At 46.9% G+C, this 25,421-nt stretch overlaps 1 protein-coding gene across 1 annotated transcript in view; it reads right to left on the minus strand.

The window, feature by feature from the left end:
- MCTP2 (multiple C2 and transmembrane domain containing 2) overlaps window positions 1-24,200 on the minus strand; it is a 381,280-nt gene extending 357,080 nt beyond the window's left edge. Inside the window, exon 1 of the mRNA XM_089653100.1 lies at window positions 24,089-24,200. The gene's annotated coding sequence lies outside the window, so the exon portion shown is untranslated. The remainder of the gene's footprint in view (window positions 1-24,088) is intronic.
- Window positions 24,201-25,421: the final 1,221 nt, after the last annotated feature.

Below are 25,421 nucleotides of genomic sequence, written 5' to 3' on the forward strand. Positions count from 1 at the left end.
TTTAAAGTATGTAAACCAAACATTTCATATTCCTGATATGTGCTTGGTGACTGATATTCTCACCAATTCCTCTACTTTCAGTATGATCAGTTTTCTGGCTGTACAGGAAACTCTGCCTCCATTGGTCAGACTACTGCTGGATCCCCCCAATCATAGTCATTCACTGGGAAAACCAGTGTGCTGCTGTTTCTCCACGCTCAACTCTCTATGCAGCCGAGAATGTATTTAATCACTTATAACAAAGTAGAAAAAGATGGGAAAAAAAAGGTATTTATATTTTTTTTTATAACTATACACAAATGTTTTACCTTTAGACGGAGTTCCGGACCCCGGTCCAAAAAAAATTAAAAGTCAGTAGCTACAAATACTGTCTTTTAATCGTAGGGCACTTATCTGTCTCAGGTGTCCTCACCTGAGTCGATTCTTCACTTGACCATCCTGACTAAGGGAAAGCCTTGCATCTTCACCACCAGTTCCCTACTGCACATGCTTTGTGAATGGGCCGCAGTTCTCTGGGACCTTGGAAGTGTCTTAGAGGGCTGCGGGGGGGGGGGGGGGGAACGACACCTCCAGTTCAGTTTACCGCAGTGAACCGAGCCAAAAGTGGGAGTGGGTACCTATCAAAACCAGGTACCCACTCCCCCCAAAAGGTGCCAAATGCAGCAGCGGAGGGGGGGAGAAGGCAGAGAAGCAGAGCTTCCACTTTTGGGTTGAACTGTGGCTTCAATTTGTTAGTGTATTTAAAGAGATAAAAGGTTTTACATAAACAAATAAAAGCTAATTATTGTAAGCACTCCTGTCAGCAGTAAATGGTTTGTCTCACCTCTGTAACTGATACATTCTGCTGGAGAGCTTGTTCTTCTGAAAAACAACAGATTACTGGCTGGATCACCAGATGAAAATAGAAGAACAAAAGCCCAATGAAGAAAGACTAATGTGGCCATCACGTCTAAGAAATGATCATCTGCAATATAATAAAGGTTTACTTTTGGGTTTAACACTGCTTTAAATATTCCATCCTAGCATCACATTAAGGCCAAGGTTAAAGCACTGCCTTTTATACTTGTATCGAGTTGAACGAAGATCTAGGTTACATAAATGAAATGTCAGCTAAAGGTAGAACAACATTATATAAAAATAGAAAGTCTTATTACACAAAAATGATTAACTGGATAAAACACAATAGCTGCAAAGCCTACAGGATCAGAGGTGGATGGGTCTGGCATTTTCAGACAAATAATAGCCAAGCTGCTACCAGGAAGGCTGCAAGACGGATTGCTAATGAAAGTTTCAGAGATGCTGACTAATTCAGATTTATTATACAGAGACAATCATGACTTTTATTATTTTCTTTTTGTATGTCTTACGTCAGCACGCAGCGCACAGAACTACTTCTATTCAGCATATACTGCTGTAAAGGAGGTATTCATTGGAAAGGATGAGTGTAACTTTCGTCTTATCCTCCTCATAGATCTCCTATGTACTGTGAATTAGAATGGTTTACACCTTGTGCAAGCTGGGGATGCATGCAAAACCACAAGCTTTCCTGACATGCACAGAAACACGCTGCCCGTTAGCAGACACGCAACAATGCCGTTCAAGTGTTACTAAACCCCGGACCCTGCATTCACTATATCCGCTCCCCCGAGACACTGGGACCCAGGACACTGCATTCACTATATCTGCACAAAGCCCCCCCCCCCCCGGACCCTGCATTTACTATATCCGGTCCCCTCCCTGATCCTGCATTCACTATAGCCGCTCCCCCCCAACCAACCGAACCTGCATTCAATATATCCGCTTCCCCCCTGGACCCTGCATTCACTATACCCGGTCTCCCCCGGACCCTGCATTTACTATATTTGGTCCCCTCCCTGACCCTGCATTCACTATACCCGCTCTCCCCGGACCCTGCAGTCACTATGCCCGCTCTCCCCGGACCCTGCAGTCACTATGCCCGGTCTCCCCGGACCCTGCAGTCACTATGCCCGGTCTCCCCGGACCCTGCAGTCACTATGTCCGCTCTCCCCGGACCCTGCAGTCACTATGTCCGCTCTCCCCGGACCCTGCAGTCACTATGTCCGCTCTCCCCGGACCCTGCAGTCACTATGTCCGCTCTCCCCGGACCCTGCAGTCACTATGTCCGCTCTCCCCGGACCCTGCAGTCACTATGTCCGGTCTCCCCGGACCCTGCAGTCACTATGTCCGGTCTCCCCGGACCCTGCAGTCACTATGTCCGGTCTCCCCGGACCCTGCAGTCACTATGTCCGGTCTCCCCGGACCCTGCAGTCACTATGTCCGGTCTCCCCGGACCCTGCAGTCACTATGTCCGGTCTCCCCGGACCCTGCAGTCACTATGTCCGGTCTCCCCGGACCCTGCAGTCACTATGTCCGGTCTCCCCGGACCCTGCAGTCACTATGTCCGGTCTCCCCGGACCCTGCAGTCACTATGTCCGGTCTCCCCGGACCCTGCAGTCACTATGTCCGGTCTCCCCGGACCCTGCAGTCACTATGTCCGGTCTCCCCGGACCCTGCAGTCACTATGTCCGGTCTCCCCGGACCCTGCAGTCACTATGTCCGGTCTCCCCGGACCCTGCAGTCACTATGTCCGGTCTCCCCGGACCCTGCAGTCACTATGTCCGGTCTCCCCGGACCCTGCAGTCACTATGTCCGGTCTCCCCGGACCCTGCAGTCACTATGTCCGGTCTCCCCGGACCCTGCAGTCACTATGTCCGGTCTCCCCGGACCCTGCAGTCACTATGTCCGGTCTCCCCGGACCCTGCAGTCACTATGTCCGGTCTCCCCGGACCCTGCAGTCACTATGTCCGGTCTCCCCGGACCCTGCAGTCACTATGTCCGGTCTCCCCGGACCCTGCAGTCACTATGTCCGGTCTCCCCGGACCCTGCAGTCACTATGTCCGGTCTCCCCGGACCCTGCAGTCACTATGTCCGGTCTCCCCGGACCCTGCAGTCACTATGTCCGGTCTCCCCGGACCCTGCAGTCACTATGTCCGGTCTCCCCGGACCCTGCAGTCACTATGTCCGGTCTCTCCGGACCCTGCAGTCACTATGTCCGGTCTCCCCGGACCCTGCAGTCACTATGTCCGGTCTCCCCGGACCCTGCATTTACTATGTCCGGTCTCCCCGGACCCTGCATTCACTATATCTGGTCTCCCCGGACCCTGCATTCACTATGCCCAGTCTCCCCAAGCCCTGCATTCACTATGCCCGGTCTCCCCGGACCCTGCATTCACTATATCCGGTCTCCCCGGACCCTGCATTCACTATATCTGGTCTCCCCGGACCCTGCATTCACTATATCTGGTCTCCCCAGACCCTGCATTCACTGTAACTAGTCTCCCACAGTACACAGAACATGGAAATTCAACTATTTTAGTAAATATAAACTGCTAAACACCTTTTCCCAGCAGCAGTATATAGCAGTCTTGTGACTTCTATCAGTGTCTGGCAGAGCACTGGTTAAAGCTTGTAGGAGGAGTTTTCATTCTCTTCTGACTGTCCTATGAGGCTGTATAACCCCTGACCCTCTGGACAGTGCTGATTGGCCCTGTGTTGATCACATACACTCTCCCAAGAAAAACCCCCCCCACAAAACTCTCTAGCAACACACATCAAACTGAGCATGTGCAGACTTGCCACTGCCAGTCTGTACTGTGGCAGATGGTTTGAGGACAGCAAATGAAAGGGAGGATCAGAGAAGTCAGGGTCAAACAGCCTTTTTACACAATGCGAAAGATTAACCCATTTAGGTTGCACAGTGAGTATAACAAGCATGCTTTCCTGCATATACAGAATGACAGTAAAGTTACTTTTTTTTTTGTAAACAAAACTTTATACTTACCTGCTCTGTGTAATTGTTTTGCACAGAGCAGCCCTGATCCTCCACTTCTCAGGTCCCGCGCCAGTACTGCTGGCTCCTCCTCCTCCACTTCTTAGACCTCATGCAGGCTGAGAAGCTCAAAAATGCTTTTCGAGCTACAGGAGTTTTCAGAATGTCTAAAGTGTTAAAAAGCTGCGTTTTTGCTTGAGCAGTAATGTGCGTTTATGCAGATTCCCTCGTCTGCCATTAATGCATTATATTGGCCAGAATACTGGCCATTGCATTGCATTGTGCGCTAATGTGCTTTTTTGCGTATTTTCATGCTCTCCTGAACACACAAGTGATGGGGTTTTTTTTTTTCTGCCTGTGAACTTCCCTGCCACTGAACTCCTGAAAACGCCTATAGTGTGCATGGACACATAGACTAACATGGAGGGGAGATAACGGGCAGAAAAAAACAAAAGCGCAAACGCTTGTAGGAGCAGCAACTTCCAGCTGCAGTGTGCATGAGACCTAATGGTAACACACCTGCAAGCTCGACCCCAAGCCAAGCTGTGTGTGCATATAGACACACACAGTGCTGGTCGGCTCCTCCCCCCCTCCCGACTGGATTTGATTGAGGGCAGTGGGAGCCAATGGCCAGTGTCCAGTGGGAGAGAGGGCATTGCTCAGGCACAGCGCTGGATCAAGATGCAGGCTCAGGTAAGTATTTGGGGGGTGGTGAGGGGGGAGATGACAATAGAAGGTGTTTTACCTTAATACAGAAACATTTGAATTGTTAATGGCACCCTCATGCATCTGCTAAAGCATGTGTCAAACCGCATGGTGACACGTAATGCGCAATTTTGGAAAAAGAACAGGGGCTTCTTTTCTACATTTCTTGTGTGTAGGACAGCCCATTGAAATGAATGTGCTGCACTACACGAGACGTGCAAAAGGGTACATGTGCACCACCACTTCTGTAGAGCGCAAACCTACCCTTACAGTACATATGTGCTTCTTTATAGGACCTCAAGCACACTATAGTTTCCAAGCTGAAAACTGCTCAAGTGTAAAACTCCCGACACTTTCCCGCACCTGGAGAGCCACAGGTAGAGGGTACAGCCAGACAGGCAAGGGCATGGCTGTACTCACGTACCGCCAGGGGCGGACTGACCATTTGGAGGGCCCGGGGTCAGTAGGGGGCCCCATGAGAAGCCCCTGGTACCTTTTTCATAGGCTTTTTTGAGTTTGGGCAAGGACACAGGCGCCCCATGATCCCCTATTGCCCGGGGGCCCCATAAGTTGTCAGTCCGCCCCTGCGTACCGCATAAATGGCAATTCTCCTTTGCCGTCCTTATAGGGCCTCATGCACACAATAGTTCACAAGCTGAAAACTGCTCAAGTGTAAAACTCTCGACACTTTCCCGCACCTGGATAGCCACAGGTAGGGGTTACAGTCAGACAGGCAAGGGCATGGCTGTACTCATGTACCGCATAAATGGCAATGCTCCTTTGCCGTCCTGTAAATATACGCCCTTACGTGTGCACATGTGAGAGTGCTGGTGGTTATGCGCTTATAGCCGCACACAGTGTAATTTGGAATGCATGCGAATGGGCACAGAGATGCTGCAGATGTGCCTCCTAGACACAACAGCAACAGGAGCGTGCCTAATGTATGGCTGTGAGCATGGGCATGAATGCAAGATTTGTGCGCTCGGGGGAATATGATGTATGCATGTACACAGAGAAACAGCTGGCATTCACACATGTATGGGCACATGCAGCAATTCACCTTTATGACGGGCTGTACGCTCAATCTGTGGTTCCAGGGCATGGAAAAGTGCCAGGAATGTTACACCTGAACACGTCTGAGCCCATAAACATCCATATACAGGAGTCCTAAATACTGGGAATGCGGATTCTCACATTGGCTGAATGAGATCCTCAGTTGTAATCCACAGAAGAGGTGGGACCTCTGTGTGGGACCTCTGTGTGGGACCTCTGTGTGGGACCTCTGTGTGGGACCTCTGTGGGAAGAGTACAGGGTCTATAGCAGGGGCGGACTGAACATTTGGAAACTCGGGCACTGCCAGAGGGCCCGGGGTCAGTAGGGGGCCCCATGAGATGCCCCTGGTACCTTTTTCATAGGCTTTTTTGAGTTTGGGCAAGGACACAGGGGCCCATGATCCCTTATTGCCCGGGGGCCCCATGAGTTGTCAGTCCACCCCTGGTCTATAGTACGTCAAAGCACTTTTTTTTTTTTTCTGTATGATTTGTTTGCATACAACCTGCATGCAATTTGTGCAGCATATGTCCTCATGCACACGGGACGTTTTTACAGCGGCTGTTTTTGGCTTTTGACAGTTTTTTCTACAGCCAGTATACCCCCCCAGCATGTTATCCTTTGTGTCCAAACACATAGACTATAATCAGCGTTTTTTGGCTGGAAAAAAAAAAACAGAACTAGTGGGATTCTAGAGTTTTTTAGCTGTAAAAAACACTCCAACGCTGAAAAACACAACAAAACACGGTAAAACGCCGCAAACTGGCATTTTTGGACTTTTTTTTAACAAAAAAAAACTATTTTTGGTAAAAAAAAAAAAAAAGCTAAAAACTGCTAACGCAGAAAAATGGGTAATCGCTAATGCAAAAACGCTAAAAAAAGAGCTGAAAAACTCCAGTTTTTAATGTGACTTTACACAGATGTTACCAGCGTTATCAAAATGCCCCATGTGTATGGAGCCAAGTAAGTGTCCTCATGTACACAGGGTGTTTGCACAGCTCTCTAACACCTTTCCTCCTGGCAGCAGCATTTTGATAGAAGAAAAAAAACCGCTTGACGTGTTTTTTTATTGGCCAGAATGAAAATTTGTTCTGGCCATTCCAATGCATTAAAGGATAAGCTCACCTTTTTTTAAGCACTTTTGCGCTGCCCTATAGCAGAAATACTGCTACAGGGCGGTACGGGTGTGCAGAATCACGTATATATACACGTGATTTTACAGTCCCGGGTAGAGGGCGCGTGTGAGCTGCACGCACGCCCTACCCCCGCCGCCATTCGCGGCCTTGACTGTCAATCACCGGGTCCTGGCTGTTGATGCCACGTCGGCACCCAGCGATCTTCGAGGATCTCTGATGGGGGAGAGACCTGTATGTGAACAATACAGATCTCTCCCCTGTCAGCTACTGCACAATGCTTTGTACGGCTCTGCATAGCAGAGCCGTACAAAGCAGTGTGCTTACAGTGAGGCACACACAGTGAAACAGCACACATTTAACCCTTTGTTTGGCCCTCATGTTAACCCTTCCTGCCCAGCGCCATTAGTACAGTGTCAGTGCTTTTTATTAGCACTGATCACTGTATTGGTGTCACTGGGGATGTCAGCAGGGGTGTATTTACCACAAGGCATTTGCCTAGGGCGGCATTTTTCAGGGGGGCAGCGCTGTCCCCTGAAAGAAGGAATGGAAGAAGGGACACATGCAGCACGGGGATCAGGTGGGACCTGAGAGAGGCTGCAGGCTGCTTGATGGTGGATGAAGAGCCTGGAGATGTCCGAAGCTGTGAAGGTGAGTGTATTATCTCTTGCCGAGGAGGGGTGGGGGGTTGTCTGGTGGTAGTGGAAGGCTTTTTTGGGTGGGGGGGGCTGGGGTGTTGTTGGTCAATGTCTGTGGGGGGGAGCCAATTTTTGTGCTGCCTAGGGCAGCACGAAAACTAAATACACCACTGGATGTCAGTGACACCAAGTCAGTTCCCCCCAGTGTCAGAATACCCACCGCAGTCCCGCTATAAGTTACTGATCGCCATCATTACTAGTAGAAAAAAAAATTCCCAAAAAATTACCGACATTTGTAAATGCTATAAATTTAACATAAACCAGATAATTTACACGTATTGGGATTCTTTTTCGCAAAGACGTGTCGCAGAATACATTTTGGCCTTAATTTATGATGAAATTGGATTTTTTTACTGGACGTTTAATAGCAAAAAAGTAAAAAAATATAGTTTTTTTCAATCATAATGGTCGGTCTTTTTTTCTTTTATAGTGCAAAAAATAAAAACCACAGAGGCAATCAAATACCACCAAAAGAAAGCTCTATTCGTGTGGAAAAAAGACATACATTTCATTTGGGTGCAGCGTTGCATGACTGCAAAATTGTCAGTTAAAGTAATGCAAAGAATGGCCTGGTCAGGAAGGGGGAAGGTGTAAATTCTCTGGAGGGGAAGTGGTTAAAAAAATAACAATAAATGCACATCATAAACGTGTGTGCGTATATATATATATAAAATATATTTTTTTTATTATTTATACTAGGAGCCTAGAAAGGATTGCACTCTCGCAATGAGCAGATTGTTGATGCCATGCAGGACTCATGCAGACTTGTCAGTGTATCTGTCTGAATTGTACCTTATACGGGCGAGCAGATGCACACTGACACAGAGGTGTAACTAGAACCTTCCAATGCAAGAAAACATGAAGAGCCCCCTGACCCACAGCTGGGACCCTTCCCTCCGTGCCGAGTGGTGGAATGCCAGGACTCTGTCACAACTACGACCTTTGTGACCCTGGTAGTTCCACCACTAATGTCAGTAGTTTTTTTGATTTTTTTACAATTTTTTTTAGGAGCCCCATTGGGGGTTTGGTGAGGTATCTGGGGTCTAGACAGACCTCTAATGTTCTATCTTTGAGACAGAGAAAGAAGATTGAGGACACAGCACTCAATCTCCATCTCTGCAGCCTCAGCTGCACTGAATGAATGGACAGGAATAGCTCTGTACAGAGCTTCCCTTACATTTCTCCTCCGTTCACAAACTGAAACATAGTAAATACAATTTACAGTGCACAAAGATGAGATTTATTATTATTATACAGGATTTGTAGCTGTTATTAATATTATTATTATACAGGATTTGTAGCTATTATTATTATTGTTATTATTATTATTATTATTTTAATACAGGATTTGTAGCTATTATTATTATTGTTATTATTATTATTATTATTATTATTATAATACAGGATTTATATAGTGCCAACAGTTTGCTCAGTGCTTTACAATATAATGGGAGACAATACAGCAACAATACAGTTCAATACAAGAGGGATAGGAGGGCCTGATCCTTGGAGCTTACAATCTAAGATGTAGCTGTGAATGCGTTGTCCTTCTTAAACTTTAAGCGGTAATAAACCCAAAAAAAAAAAAAATGCAATACATTGCAATTTACAAATTCTTAGATGTGGTGACTGCTTTTTTTTCCGCTCAATTTTCATAATAAAAGTGTCTGTTTGTTTTTTTGTATATGGTTTTTCTCAACCATCTAATTGCTACATCTGCAGAAGCGCTTATTCTGTAAAAAAAAAACAAAAAAAAAACAACACAATAGACTTACTGGCTGGATCACCAGGTGCAAATAAAGGGAAAAAAATATAAGAGAAAACTAATGCAGCCTTCACATTGAAGAATTGGCAAGTAGTAATATAATGAATGTTTGATTTTTAAAGCAGAACTCTCTAAGGCTAGGTTCACAGCTATGCAGTTAGCGTTTGATTCGTTCTGCATTGCGTTTTTGATTCGTTCTGCATTGCGTTTTTGATGTGTTTTGTGTTTTTTTGTTTTTTTTTTCTTTCTTGTTGCTAGGCAGATTTAAAACGCAAACATAGCAAAACCACACTACATGCTTTTCTGCAGTGTTTCCATTGAAACCTGTAAAACCAAAAATGCAACTTTTTTGCATTCAAAAAAGTCCCTGACCCTTTCCAAAAAACGCACTGGGTGAAAACGCGGAGATGTGAATGTGTCCCATAGGAAATCATGTTATATGGACTGTAGTGCATTTCTGCAAAATGCTGCAGAAAACGTTTAGGTGTGAACCTGGGGTAGGGGACAATATACATGATACTGTTACTACACTACTACTGCAGTTTATGCCCAATAATCCGTGTCTTCCTGCGAGTACAGATCTGCAGCAAGTAGTACACGACACACAGAACAGGTCCTTCAACAACTCTGTACAATCTTGCCTCACCGCAAGTTTCCTGTGAAGCTGGGCAGAGAAGACAGGAAGTTTGCTGGCCGTCTGTCAAGTGTCTGTGTGAAGGTTTTCACAGGGGAGCGCGTTATTTCAAGTCACGCAACACAGTAGGGTTCAAAGCAGGGCTGCTGTTAGAAACCACGGGGCCCCATACAGCCAACCTGATGGCACCACACTCCCCAAAAAGTACCATCTACTAGGTTTCAATTGCGAATGAACACAGTGTGTGATTGGTACCAATCACTGATTGTGTTCATCCATGGGGCCACATACAGCCAACCTGATGGTGCCCCACTCCCCAAAAAGTACCGTCTACTATGCTTCAGTTATGAATGAACACGGTGTGTGATCGGTACCACTCACTGTGTTCATTCAGGAATGCATGGCACTGTCATATTTACTGGACCCTTCCCCTACTCTTTATCCTGAAGGATCCTATTGTGTGCTTGCAGCTGCCAGTGGGAAGGAGAGGAGGGAAGCCATCAACACTATGGGGGTGGGGGGCACACAGGGGGAAGGTATGGTGCACAGGAAAGGTGATGGTTGGGGGGGGGGGGGGTTGCACAATTACTGGAACCGATCCCCTGTATGGCTCTCTCTGCGGCAGCTGAAAGCTGGCAGGAGGGTGAGGGGAAGCAGCTAGCTTTCAGCTGCTGCAGAGAGAACCATACAGGGGATCGGTTCCAGTAATTGCCACATACAGCCAACCTGACGGTGTCCCACTCCCCAAATAGTACCGTCTACTATGCTTCAGTTATGAATGAACACAGTGTATGATCGGTACCAATCACTCAGTGTTCATTCAGGAAAGCATGGAAGTGACATATTTACCGGACCCTTCCCCCACTCTTTATCCCAAAGGATCCTATTGTGTGCTTGCAGCTGCCAGTGGGAAGGAGAGAAGGGAAGCAATCAACACTGTGGGGGTGGGGGGCACACAGGGGGGAACGTATGGTGCACAGGAAGGGTGATGGCTGTTGGGGGGGGGGGGCAATTACTGGAACCGATCCCCTGTATGGCTTTCTCTGCAGCAGCTGAAAGCTGGCAGGAGGGAGAGGAGAAGCAGCTAGATTTCAGCTACTGCAGAGAGAGCCATACAGGGGATCGGTTCCAGTAATTACCGCCACACACACAGCTGCCTGGGGCCCCGTACAGGAGGACTGGAGGTACCCCCTTATCCACGGCCCCTGGCTCCAAGGTACATCAGCATTGTCCAATATCTGCCATAGGATATTAAATGATAACGCCTTTGTGTTCTATCATAAATTCAATGTAAACACAAGCTATCATGCATGCCTTGAAAATGCCTTTTCCTCCCCGATACCATGCACTTAATAAACATGACACATTTCACTAACGCACAATGTCCACTCATTGTAACCACTCAACCTACAAAAGGTCCCCCCCCCCCCCCCCCTTCATGAACAGACCATTACCATTAGCACTGCGCTGTTCTAACTGGCAATTGCATACATTGTGAGAAATTTGCATTATTTTTTTCTGCACACAAATAAAACTTTCTTTTGGTGGTATTTAATCAACACTGGTTTTTTTATTGTATAAAATGAAAAAAGACTGAAAATTAAAAAATAAATAAATAAATATATATATATATATATATATATATATATATATATATATATATTCTTTTTCTACTGTTATATCCTATAAAAAAAAATCTTCAGAAATTCAGGCTAAATGTATTCTGCTACATGTCTTTGGTAAAAAACAAAAAAAAATCCCAATAAATCAAAATTTGTTTTGTGTGAACGTTATAGCATCTACAGTATTTGAAAATTGATAAATCCTGATACACTTTCTCATTTCTTGAGGCCCTTAAAATATCAGGACGGTACAGATACCATCCAAATGACCCCTTTTCGGAAAGTAGACAATCTGAGGTATTTATTACGATGTATGGCAAGTGTTTTTAAACATTTTTTTTTTTTTTTTAAATAAAGAAATTACTTTTTTTATTATTATTACGGTATTTTTTTTTTTACATACTGTCACCTGTGCAGTACAGCGTCATCATAGGACTGGTATGGCGGTGATCAGGGACACTGACTGGTGACAGCATGGTAAAAAAAAAAAAAAAACACAACACAGTACAATTTTTTTAAACTTTTTTTTAAACTTTTTTTCATTTTATAATATTTTTTTTTTTACATACTTTTATCAGAGTAGTTCAGTGTCCCCACAGTGACACCACACTACTCTGGGGGCAGATCAGGGATTTTTGTTTTTTCCTTTTTAACACTTTGATTGTTGTCACAATGATGATCAGTGTAACAGCAATGTTTTGAACTGTCATGAAAGGGTTACATTCATAACAGCTGCGATTACTAGCGATCTGTGATTGGCTACAGCTAATCACATGGTACAGGGTGCTGTGATTGGCCCTGGTGCCATGTGATAGCTGTGAGCCAATCACAGCATCACTTTATAGGAAGCATAGCTGTTATGAATGACATTCATTCAGAACAGCTTTGCGGACATTGTGATCATGTGATCGCATAATCCTCGGGCTGCTCAGAATGGCCGGGTACTGAGAGCTGCAATTCACTGTGTCCAATGGTCACATAAATCACGTTAGCGGCTCGTCCCTAACCTGGAACAAGCCAGAGGACATAAAAGTACATGATCCAGCCTGCCCATGCCGTCCACCCTCAGGAAATGTACTGTGGGCAGGAGACAAGTGGTTAAATATAATAAAGTGTGCATGGTTTTCTCTTCATTTTGTAAAGACCTAGAAAGTTTTCATGGGAGTTGGGTATTATAGAAGAACTCTTTTTTTTCGTTTTTTTTTTACTGTTCTGTCCCGTACGTTAGCACTGTGTCTCATGTTGATAGGTACTTATCTACAGGTGAAACGCGAAAAATTAGAATATCGTGCAAAAGTTCATTTATTTCAGTAATGCAACTTAAAAGGTGAAACTAATATATGAGATAGACTCATTACATGCAAAGCAAGATAGTTCAAGCCGTGATTTGTCATCATTGTGATGATTATGGCTTACAGCTCATGAAAACCCCAAATCCACAATCTCAGAAAATGAGAATATTGTGAAAAGGTGCAATATTCTCGGCTCAAAGTGTCCCACTCTAATCAGCTAATTAAGCCATAACACCTGCAAAGGGTTCCTGAGCCTTTAAATGGTCTCTCAGTCTGGTTCAGTAGGAATCACAATCATGGAAAAGACTGCTGACCTGACAGTTGTGCAGAAAACCATCATTGACACCCTCCATAAGGAGGGAAAGCCTCAAAAGGTAATTGTGAAAGAAGTTGGATGTTCCCAAAGTGCTGTATCAAAGCACATTAATAGAAAGTTATGTGGAAGGGAAAAGTGTGGAAGAAAAAGGTGCACAAGCAGCAGGGATGACCGCGGCCTGGAGAGGATTGTCAGGAAAAGGCCATTCAAAAGTGTTGGGGACTTTCACAAGGAGTGGACTGAGGCTGGAGTCAGTGCATCAAGAGCCACCACACACAGACGGATCCTGGACATGGGCTTCAAATGTCATATTCCTCTTGTCAAGCCGCTCCTGAACAACAAACAATGTCAGAAGCATCTTACCTGGGCTAAAGAAAAACAGATCTGGTCTGTTGCTCAGTGGTCCAAAGTCCTCTTTTCTGATGAGAGCAACGTTTGCATCTCATTTGGAAACCAAGGACCCCGAAGATGGAGGAAGAATGGAGAGGCACACACTGCAAAATGCTTGAAGTCCAGTGTGAAGTTTCCACAGTCTGTGTTGATTTGGAGAGCCATGTCATCTGCTGGTGTTGTACCACTGTCCTTCATTAAGTCCAGGGTCAACGCAGCCGTCTACCAGGAGATTTTGGAGCACTTCATGCTTCCTTCCACAGACTAGCTTTATGGGGATGCTGACTTCATTTTCCAGCAGGACTTGGCACCTGCCCACACTGCCAAAAGCACCAAAACCTGGTTCAATGACCGTGGGATTCCTGTGCTTGATTGGCTAGCAAACTCGCCTGACCTGAACCCCATAGAGAATCTATGGGGCATTGCCAAGAGAAAGATGAGAGACATGAGACCGAACAATGCAGAAGAGCTGAAGGCCGCTATTGAAGCATCCTGGTCTTCCATAACACCTCAGCAGTGCCACAGGCTGATAGCTTCCATGCCACGCCGCATTGAGGCAGTAATTGCTGCAAAAGGGGCCCAAACCAAGTACTGAGTACATACAGTAAAAAATGATTGCTTTTGGGTTTTAGACCTTTTTATTATCTCTCAGGTAGGTAAAGTCAATCAGGCTCACTGTCAACAAGAGCTCAACAAGCAACGATGACGTATAACTACCATATCCTGTATAATGATCCCCGAAAACCTCTCTTTAGGGAAGCCTATTCTGCCTTGAGCTAATAACCGAATATTCTATTTCTCCCATCAGTTCATCTCCCACAGTATTACTTTTTGTACCACCAGCCCCTCCCTATTAGATTGTAAGCTCCAAGGAGCAGGGCCCTCCTATCCCTTTTGTATTGAACTGTATTGTCTCCATTTATATTGTAAAGCGCTGAGCAAACTGTTGGCGCTATATAAATCCTGTATAATAATAGTAGCAGAGCCATACAAAGCAGTGTCCTTACAGTGTAAAGCATAGACACAGCACAGTTAGTAAAACAGCACACAGTTAACCCTTTGATCGCCCCACATGTTAACCCCTTCTTGCCCAGTGTCATTAGTACAGTGTCAGTGGCTTTTTATTAGCACTGACCACTGTATTGGTGTCACTGGGGATGTCAGTGACACCAAGTCAGTTCCCCCCCAGTGTCAGAATGTCTGCCACAGTCCAGCTATGAGTCACTGATCGCCGCCATTACTAGTAAAAAAACAAAACAAATTCCAGTATCTTTACCGCCATTTGAAAGCGCTATAACTTTCACGTAAACCAATTAATTTACACGTATTGGGATTTTTTTTTAGCAGAATACAATTTAGCCTAAATTTATGACAAAATTTGAGTTTATTTTTTTTTTACTGAATATGTTTAATAGCAAAAAGTCAAAGTCAATTTTTTTTTCAAAATTGTTGGACTTCTTTTGTTTACTGCGCTTTAAAAAATTAAAACCGCAGAGGCGATCAAATACCACCAAAAGAAAGCTCTATTTGTGGGGGAAAAAAAAAGGATGTAAATTCAATTTGGGTGCAGTGTTGCATGACCACGCAATTGACAGTTAAAGTAACGCAGCGTCGTATCGCAAACAATGGCATGGTCAGGAAGGGGAGTAAATCCTCTTGAGAGCAAGTGGTACTAAACCCTGGACCCTGCATGCACTTTTTGTAGCTACTGATTTTTTTTTTTGCATATTGCACTCCGCTTTAAAGTGTTACTAAACCCCCAGACCCTGCATTCACTCTACCCGCTCTCCCCGGGCCCTGCATTCACTCTACCCGCTCTCCCCGGGCCCTGCATTCACTCTACCCGCTCTCCCCGGGCCCTGCATTCACTCTACCCGCTCTCCCCGGGCCCTGCATTCACTCTACCCGCTCTTCCCGGGCCCTGCATTCACTCTACCCGCTCTCCCCGGGCCCTGCATTCACTCTACCCGCTCTCCCCGGGCCCTGCATTCACTCTACCCGCTCTCCCCGGGCCCTGCATTCACTCTACCCGCTCTCCCCGGGCACTGCATTCACTCTACCCGCTCTCCCCGGGCACTGCATTCACTCTACCTGGGCACTGCATTCACTCTACCCGCTCTCCCCAGGCCCTGCATTCACTCTACCCGGGCACTGCATTCACTCTACCCGCTCTTTCTGGACCCTGCATTCACTCTACCCGCTCTCCCTGGGCACTGTATTCACTCTACCCGCTCTCCCCGGGCACTGCATTCACTCTACCCGCTCTCCCCGGGCACTGCATTCACTCTACCCGCTCTCCCCGGGCACTGCATTCACTCTACCTGCTCTCTCTGGGCACTGCATTCACTATATCTTGTCTTCCCGGACCCTGCATTCACTATATCTGGTCTCCCACAGTACACAGAACATGGAAATGCAATCATTTTGGTGAATATAAACTGCTAAATACCTTTTCTCATCAGCAGTTAGAGCCGTCTTGTAACTTCTATCAGTGTCCAGCAGAGCACTGGTTAAAGCTTGTAGGAAGAGTTTTCCTTTCTGCTCTAGGAGGATGCAAAACTCCTGACCCTCTGTCTGGACAGTGCTGATTGGCCCTGTGCTGATCACACTCTCCCAAGAGAAAAAAACCCTTATCTAGCAATACACACCAAACTGAGCATGTGCACGTGAGCAGGGGTTCAGTCTGTATCAGGTGGGTTTTTCAACAAGAGGAGGGGCAGAGAAGACAGGATCAAACAGCCTTTTTACACAATGCAGAGGATTAACCCCTTAGGTTCCACAGCGAGTATAACAAGCATGCTTTACTGCATATACAGACTGATTGTACTGTTGTGAGTTTAGTAACACTTTAATATCAACTAATCGGATTTGACTTTTATGGAGTCAGTTAAGAGAAGGTGTAGAATTCAGTCCTTTTTGTTACAATGCTTGTTGAAGAAGACTTGAACAGGTTGTTTCAGTACAGACTGCCAAAGCCGCCCGTTGTCCCCATGAGCGTTTGTGTGTGTGTGTGTGTGACCGGTGATGATGAACACTGAAAATATGAGAAGCAACAGCTGGGCCGACAGCAGCAGTAGATCATGAATTTGCAGTTATCATATTATCCTAATACCTTGGGTTTTCCAAGGGGGAGGGAGGAGATTAAGATTACTAGCTCATTCCTGACACATAAGACAGGCACCTTAGAAATCAGTTCAGAGCAGCGCAGGAGAAGTCTGAGCCGTGTCACAATCACCATGTCTTTCCCATCTGTCACACACACACAGGCATGTATATTTAAATAAATGCATACGTCACGGTTTATTGCACGCTCTTGTAAAAGGGAACGTGTAATCAGCAGAGAGGACAGCGTGGGCCGTGTGTAAATCATCCAGAAACACGGGTATAATCAAACACTGACTATACTGGGAGAAAAGTCAGCAGCGTGACCGATAGATCTCACACTTTCTTCTCCCAAATTTGTTAAAGCTCAACTCCGGGTACAATCAGTTCGCTATTAATCAGCGGGAAGACGGGGGAATGCCATTCCGCCACCTCCAGCACAGAATGTATGTACAGGGGGCTTGGACGTGCTGGAGGGTCTATTGCTGCTGACTGCTGTGGATCTATTGTAGCTGGGGTTTGCAGTATTGCTTGTGGGGGTTGTCAATAATTGTTGCTGGAGGGATCTACTATTGTGGAGGGATCTATTGTTGCTCGTTGGGGGATTATTTTCCCCGTGTTATTGGGAAAAAGGGGGTGATTCACTGTTGAGGGCAATGAGTCTGATCATGCTGGCTGCGGGGGGATCTATTGTTGCCAGCAGGGGTCTTTTGTTGCTGGGGCAGATCTATTGCTGTTGGCGGTGTATTTTGTTCCTGGGGTAGTGTCTATTATTGGTGGGAAGGATCTATTGTTGCTGGGGGACCTGCTGTTACTGGGGGGGGGTCTCTTATCATAAACCAATTCTATACAAATTACTTAAAAATTATACCTCGCTCTGCATTCTCTAAGGAGCAGTACTAAGAGGTGGATAGTACAGGTGCCGCTGTGTCTTTTTAGAGGGTCTATTGATGCTGACTGCTGTGGATCTATTGTAGCTGGGATTTGCAGTATTGCTTGGAGGGGGGGGGGGGTTGTCATTAATTGTTGCTGGAGGGATCTACTATTGTGGGGGGATCTATTGTTGCTCATTGGGGGATTTTTTTTGCTCTGGGGTTCCTATGTTGTTGGGTAAAGGGGGGGGGGTGAGTCTATTCATGCTGGCTGCTGGGGGATCTATTGTTGCCAGCAGGGGTCTTTTGTTTCTGGGGCAGATCTATTGCTGTTGGTGGTGTATTTTGTTCCTGGGGTAGTGTCTATTATTGGTGAGAAGGTTCTATTGCTGCTGGGGGACCTGCTGTTACTGGGGGGGGGGGGTCTATTATAAACCAATTCCATACAAATTACTTAAAAATTATACCTCGCTCTGCATTCTCTAAGGAGCAGTACTAAGAGGTGGATAGTACAGGTGCTGCCGTGTCTTTTTAGAGGGTCTATTGATGCTGACTGCTGTGGATCTATTGTAGCTGGGGTTTGCAGTATTGCTGGGGGGGTGTCAATAATTCTTGCTGGAGGGATTTACGGGACCTATGTTATTGGAAAATGGGGGGATTCACTGTTGAGGGCAATGAGTCTATTCATGCTGGCTGCTGGGGGATCTATTGTTGCCAGCAGGGGTCTTTTGTTGCTGGGGCAGATCTATTGCTGCTGGCGGTGTATTTTGTTCCTGGGGTAGTGTCTATTATTGGTGGGAAGGATCTATTGTTGCTGGGGGGGCCTGCTGTTACGGGGGGGTCTATTATCATAAACCAATTCCATACAAATTACTTAAAAATTATACCTCGCTCTGCATTCTCTAAGGGGCAGTACTAAGAGGTGGATAGTACAGGTGCTGCTGTGTCTTTTTAGAGGGTCTATTGATGCTGACTGCTGTGGATCTATTGTAGCTGGGGTTTGCAGTATTGCTTGGAGGGGGGGTGGGTTGTCAATAATTGTTGCTGGAGGGATCTACTATTGTGGGAAAGATCTATTGTTGCTCATTGGGGGATTTTTTTGCTCTGGGGTTCCTATGTTGTTGGGTAAAGGGGGGGGCTGAGTCTGCCCGAGGGCCCAAGGTCAGTAGGGCCCCTGGTACCTTTTATAGGCTTTTATGGGTGTGCTTTGAGTTTGGGCAAGGACACAGGGGCTCCATGATCCCCTATTGCCCGGGGGCCCCATGAGTTGTCAGTCCACCCCTTGCGCCAACAGTTTGCTCAGCTCTTTACAATATAAAGGGAGACAATACAGCAACAATACAAGAGGTATAGGAGGGCCCTGCTCCTTGGAGCTTACAATCTAAGATGGAGGGGCTGGTGGTACAAAAGGTAATAACTGTGGGGGATGGACTGATAGGAGAAATAGAATATTCCGTTATTAGCTGAAGGCAGGATAGGCTTCCCTGAAGAGATAGGGTTTCAGAGATCGCCTAAAAGTAGGCAGAGTAGGTGATAGTCGGATAGATTAGGGTAGAGAGTTCCAGAGGATGGAGGAGGCTCTGGAGAAGTCCTGGAGACCAGCATGGGAGGAAGAGACAAGCGAGCTAGAGAGTAGCAGGAGCAGAGAAGATGGTTTGGGTGATATTTGGAGACAAGATCGGTGATGTAATTTGGGTCGGAGTTATAAATGGCTTTATATGTGATTGTTAATGATTTGAATTTTATTCATTGGGCAATGGGAGGCCAGTGGAGGGATTGGCAGAGAGGGATGGAGGCCAGTGGAGGGATTGGCAGAGAGGGGTGGAGGCCAGTGGAGGGATTGGCAGAGAGGGGTGGAGGCCAGTGGAGGGATTGGCAGAGAGAGATGGCAGATATGGAACGTTTAAATGGATGAGTCTGGCAGCAGCATTCATGATAGACTGAAGAGGGAATAGCCTGCAATCAGGTAGGCTACATGGGCACTGTACTGCCTGCAAAAGTGTGAACAGAAACGTAGCATTCGTCTACACTAGCTTTAGCCCTCTGCAGGGGCGGACCGACCATTTGGAAACTCGGGCACTGCCCGAGGGCCCGGGGTCAGTAGGGGGCCCCATGAGATGCCCCTGGTACCTTTTTCATAGGCTTTTTGAGTTTGGGCGAGGACACAGGGGCCCCATGATCCCCTATTGCCCGGGGGCCCCATGAGTTATCAGTCCGCCCCTGGCCCTCTGAATAGTGATCTGCAGTGGATCCCTCTTCAGAGGGTGATTGACAGGTGGTGAAGAGGTGTTATGACAAAACCCCAGCCCCCAAGTTGCTAGTATCTTTTATGCAATTTTCAGTGCGTAAGGGAGCCCACTGAAATGAATGGGCTGCCCTAAACACAAAATACAGAATCAAGCAAAAACACACTTGCACTGTAGCATCTTCAAAAGGTGTGAACAGAGCCTTAAGGTTCGTTTACACAAGCATTATCCCTCTGAAGAGTGATCTGCAGTGGATCCCTCTTCAGAGGGTGTTTGACAGGTGGTGAGAAGGTGCTATGAAAATCCCACACTTGCACATGAAAGGAGCCCTTAGTTTTCCAGGACTAGTACTTCCGGCCAGCCACAGGGAGGTGCCGACTTCATAGAGGTCTCATAGACATCAATGCTGGGGTGGGATCTCCAGCCCCCTCTCTGCACTGCAGGCACACACATCACCGAATGCATACAGCCCTAGATACAAGTAGCACTCGGTATATTGTATAACCGCAGTATTTCAGACTTTTGACAGGCTGCAGACAGAGGGGATGTACACTGCACCCGCGCCCAGGTGCACACAAATTCCAGGAGAGGGGGGTACATTGGCCAATCACCCAGTGTGCATACGGCCATTAAAAAAGCCTGTGCAAAATGACAGCTGAGATAAAGACATTCAAACTCATTGATGTTAAATGGATTGTGACCAGAGTTAGGGCTCATTCACACAGCGGCCATTCAGCTGCATTGATCAAAGCAAGGGCACATAGAAAACAATTGTTTTCCATGTACCCCACTGACATCATAACGCTGCGTTGAGACGCAACGCACCTCACCGTGTGCCATCGCGCCATGCTGCAGCGCCCATGGATGAATTAAAGTGCCATTTTGTGACACTACAACAAAGTTAGAAAAAGAGAAAAAGTAAATACAATGCGTTGTAACAATGTACCGCAATGCCTCTCACTGCTCCTATATGACGTACACCAGAATGCATGAAATCTAATACTCAGCAGGTGGTACCTGGGCATCACCTATACCAGCTGGCCCCCTACACCTTGGAAGGTTTACAAAGGCTTCTGTCCATCACACTCAGCGCTCACTGCTGTACAGATTCTACACCTTGTTCTGGAGCCCAGCAGGGGCTGAGTGTGCGTAGTTCTATGGAGGCGAGTGGAAAACGGTATCAGTGTGTGTGGGCTGCTATCACAGGTAGGCCAAGGAGGAAAGGTGGAAACGCTGCAATGATGGGGTCAGTATATACATCAGACTAAAGGTCACCATATATGTTGTAATCATACTCTACAGACTCCAGGTGTACTTACCTAAATGATCAAATCAAGTAGGTACCTGCACAACATAGTTATTGGAAGATCTAAAGGAGATTGTACAGACAGATTGCTAATGTGTGGGAAGATTGCTTAGACTAAAAGGTGCCAACACAGTGTGCAAAATGATTGCTTGGCTAGACTCTTAACCAGCTTTATTCACCTAACATATGTTGGGTATCACCACCCTTATTCCTATGGGGCAGGATGGACACCATCTCACTGGTGCCTATGGGGCAGGATGGTTACCATCTCACTGGTGCCTATGGGGCAGGATGGTTACCATCTCACTGGTGCCTATGGGGCAGGATGGTTACCATCTCACTGGTGCCTATGGGGCAGGATGGTTACCATCTCACTGGTGCCTATGGGGCAGGATGGATACCATCTCACTGGTGCCTATGGGGCAGGATGGATACCATCTCACTGGTGCCTATGGGGCAGGATGGATACCATCTCACTGGTGCCTATGGGGCAGGATGGATACCATCTCACTGGTGCCTATGGGGCAGGATGGATACCATCTCACTGGTGCCTATGGGGCAGGATGGATACCATCTCACTGATGCCTATGGGGCAGGATGGATACCATCTCACTGATGCCTAGGGGGCAGGATGGATACCATCTCACTGATGCCTAGGGGGCAGGATGGATACCATCTCACTGATGCCTATGGGGCAGGATGGATACCATCTCACTGATGCCTATGGGGCAGGATGGATACCATCTCACTGATGCCTATGGGGCAGGATGGATACCATCTCACTGATGCCTATGGGGCAGGATGGATACCATCTCACTGATGCCTATGGGGCAAGATGGATACCATCTCACTGATGCCTATGGGGCAAGATGGATACCATCTCACTGATGCCTATGGGGCAGGATGGATATCACCTCAATGTCTATAAGGCATACCAGGTATCACCACCTTAATATCTAATGGGCATAATGGATATCACATCTCTAAAGCCCTATGGGTCATGTTGGATGTCACCTTACTAATGCTCTATAGGTCACGTTGGGTGTCACCTCACTAATGCCCTATAGGTCACGTTGGGTGTCACCTCACTAATGCCCTATAGGTCACGGGTGTCACATCACTAATGCCCTATAGGTCACGGGTGTCACATCACTAATGCCCTATAGGTCACGGGTGTCACATCACTAATGCCCTATAGGTCACGGGTGTCACATCACTAATGCCCTATGGTTCATGTTGGATGCCACCTCACTAATGCCCTATGGGTCACGTTGGATGCCACCTCACTGAGGTCACCTATGGGTCACGTTGGGTCTCCCCTCACTGATGTCTCTGGGGCACGTTGTATATCACCACCTTCATGCCTAATGGGCATGTTGGGTATCACACTGTTAATGTCTATCACCTCAACACCTATGACTCATGTTGGGTATCACCTCATTAATGGCAATAAAGGCAGTAATCTGAAGTGAGGGGCTATTTTCAAATATAAACAATAGGATTTTTTTCATCTAACCTTCACATCTACTATTCAGCACCACAGGTTTCACCCCATTACTTCCTATTCCTCCACTTACTATCATTACAGCAAAGGTAAACCACATATGAAAAAAAAACCCACCTTACTTCCTATAGAGCAGGATGGATATCACCTAACTGATGCCTATGGGGCATGTTGGGTATCATCTCAATGTCTATGGGGCATACTGGGTATCACCACCTTAATATCCAGTAGGCATAATGGATAGCACCTCACTAATGCACTATAAGGCGCATTGGGTATTACCTCACTAACGCCCTATGGGGCAAATTGGGCATCACCTCATGAATTCCCTATGGGTCATGTTGGGCATCATGTCACTAATAATTCCCTATGGAGCACTTTGGGAATCACTTCATTAACGCCTGTGGAGCATGTTGGGTATCATTTCACTAACACCTATGGGGCACATTGGGTGTCAGTTCACTAACACCTATGGGGCACGTTGGGTGTTATTTGACTAATGCCTACGGGGCACGTTGGGTGTCATTTCACTAACGCCTACGGGGCACGTTGGGTGTCATTTCACTAACGCCTACGGGGCACGTTGGGTATCACTTCACTAACGCCTAGGGGTCACGTTGGGTATCACCTTACTAATTCCCACGGGGCACGTTGGGTATCAATTCACTAATGCCTATGAGGCACGTTGAGTATCAATTCACTAATGCCTATGGGGCACGTTGGGTATCAATTCACTAATGCCTATGGGGCACGTTGGGTATCAATTCACTAATGCCTATGGGGCACGTTGGGTATCAATTCACTAATGCCTATGGGGCACGTTGGGTATCAATTCACTAATGCCTATGGGGCACGTTGGGTATCAATTCACTAATGCCTATGGGGCACGTTGGGTATCAATTCACTAATGCCTATGGGGCACGTTGGGTATCAATTCACTAATGCCTATGGGGCACGTTGGGTATCAATTCACTAATGCCTATGGGGCACGTTGGGTATCAATTCACTAATGTCTATGGGCACGCTGCCTATCAATTCAGTAATGTGCATGGATCATGTTGGGTATCACCTCATTCATGCCAATGGGGCAGTAACCTGGAGTGAGAGGCTATCCACAAATATAAATAATATGACTTTTTTCACCCAGCCTTCACATCTACCATTCAGCAACACAGGTATCACCCCATTATTGCCTATACCTCCACTTACTATCATTACAGCAAAGGTAAACTGCATTTGATTAGAAAAAAAAGAGAAAGAAAAAAAAAACAGCCAACCTAATCATTAGCGATGGTGGTCTGCCACAGTTCCATAACACCCCTCACATGGGGGTACATAAGCCCCCCACATCCAGTATTATCATAAACTGGTTGTATTGTGTAGAGAGTTTAACAAAAACAGTTTGGTAACTTTCCTGGCACATAGACAGCACATAATATACTTCAGATCTCCTGGAGGGTGGGGGGAACAAAGATCAACAAAACCAGGCTATGCTCCCCACCTGAGCCCCTCTCCTCTCTGTTCCTCCCTCCACCTCTGTGCTCATCTGTCCCCCTCTCATCACCTGTCCCCCCCTCTGCTCATCTGTACCCCTCTCCTCACCTGTGCAGCTCTCCTGCGCTCATCTCCGCCGGCCTGCGCTGCGCTCCCCGCACTCTTCTCTCCGCACTCTTCTGCGGGCTCTCTCTGCGCCTCCTCTATGCTCCGACTTCCTTCTCTGCCATAACCAGCCCCTAAAGGGGAGGAGGCCGACCTGTCATCGCTGCGATCCCCGGCCGGCCCAGGGAGGGGTGAGAGCTCTGATCTCCCAGGTGTCGGATTTGTCGGGAGATCACAATGTATCGGAAATCCTACAATGTAGCAAAACACTAATATTATGTATTTATTATCATAATATTAATAATATCTCACAACATTGTTTCTTCTGTGGAGCTTCTGAGTGAGAAGCATTATAACTCATCTTTCCAAATCAGTAGCCAGCATCAGATACATGTTTGTAATTGAGGACATGCATGCTGAAGGGTGGCCATACACACTACAATCTGATTGTACAACCCCTGTACAATATCCTTTACTTTTACCCAGGGGTGGACTGACAACTCATGGGGCCCCCGGGCAATAGGGGATCATGGGGCCCCTGTGTCCTTGCCCAAACTCAAAAAAGCCTATGAAAAAGGTACCAGGGGCATCTCATGGGGCCCCCTACTGACCCCGGGCCCTCGGGCAGTGCCGAGTTTCCAAATGGTCAGTCCACCCCTGGGAGGACAAACCTGAACTATCCAATTCGTTTGTATGTAATTGTGCCAGCCTCTACAGGGGTTGGACAAAAAAAAGGAAACACTACATGATTTGCAGGAGTGAAAGTGACGACATGTTTTGCGTTGAAAGTGGAAGTGATGTAACATTCTTTTGCTTCTGCTGTGAGATGAGACACCTAGCTAACAGGTGGGAAGCAGGGGCGGACTGACCATTTGGAAACTCGGGCACTGCCCGAGGGCCCCGGGTCAGTAGGGGGCCCCATGAGATGCCCCTGGTACCTTTTTCATAGGCTTTTTTGAGTTTGGGCAAGGACACAGGGGCCCCATGATCCCCTATTGCCCGGGGGCCCCATGAGTTGTCAGTCTGCCCCTGGTGGGAAGCCTCACTTTTGTCATTCACCACTAGTAATACAGAGTCATGTCAGAGCTTACTGAGCTTCACAGAGGGCAAATTGTTGGTGCCGCTTAGCAGGTGCCTCTGTGACTGAAGTTGCCAATTTATTTGCCGTGTGGCGAGGTACAGTATCAGAGGTTATGGCGGCATATACCGTTTCCGGGAAAACGCCGTCTGAAAAACATAAGCGCGGTCGATATGGTCAACTGACTGAAAGAGACAAAAAGACAATGTGCAGGATTGTGACCGGGAATAAAAAAACAACTGCTGCAAACGTGACTGC

Source organism: Staurois parvus, unplaced genomic scaffold (genome assembly GCF_062004578.1).
Source record: "Staurois parvus isolate SC_StPar_1 unplaced genomic scaffold, SC_StPar_1.0 ptg000698l, whole genome shotgun sequence".
Lineage (NCBI taxonomy): Eukaryota > Metazoa > Chordata > Amphibia > Anura > Ranidae > Staurois > Staurois parvus.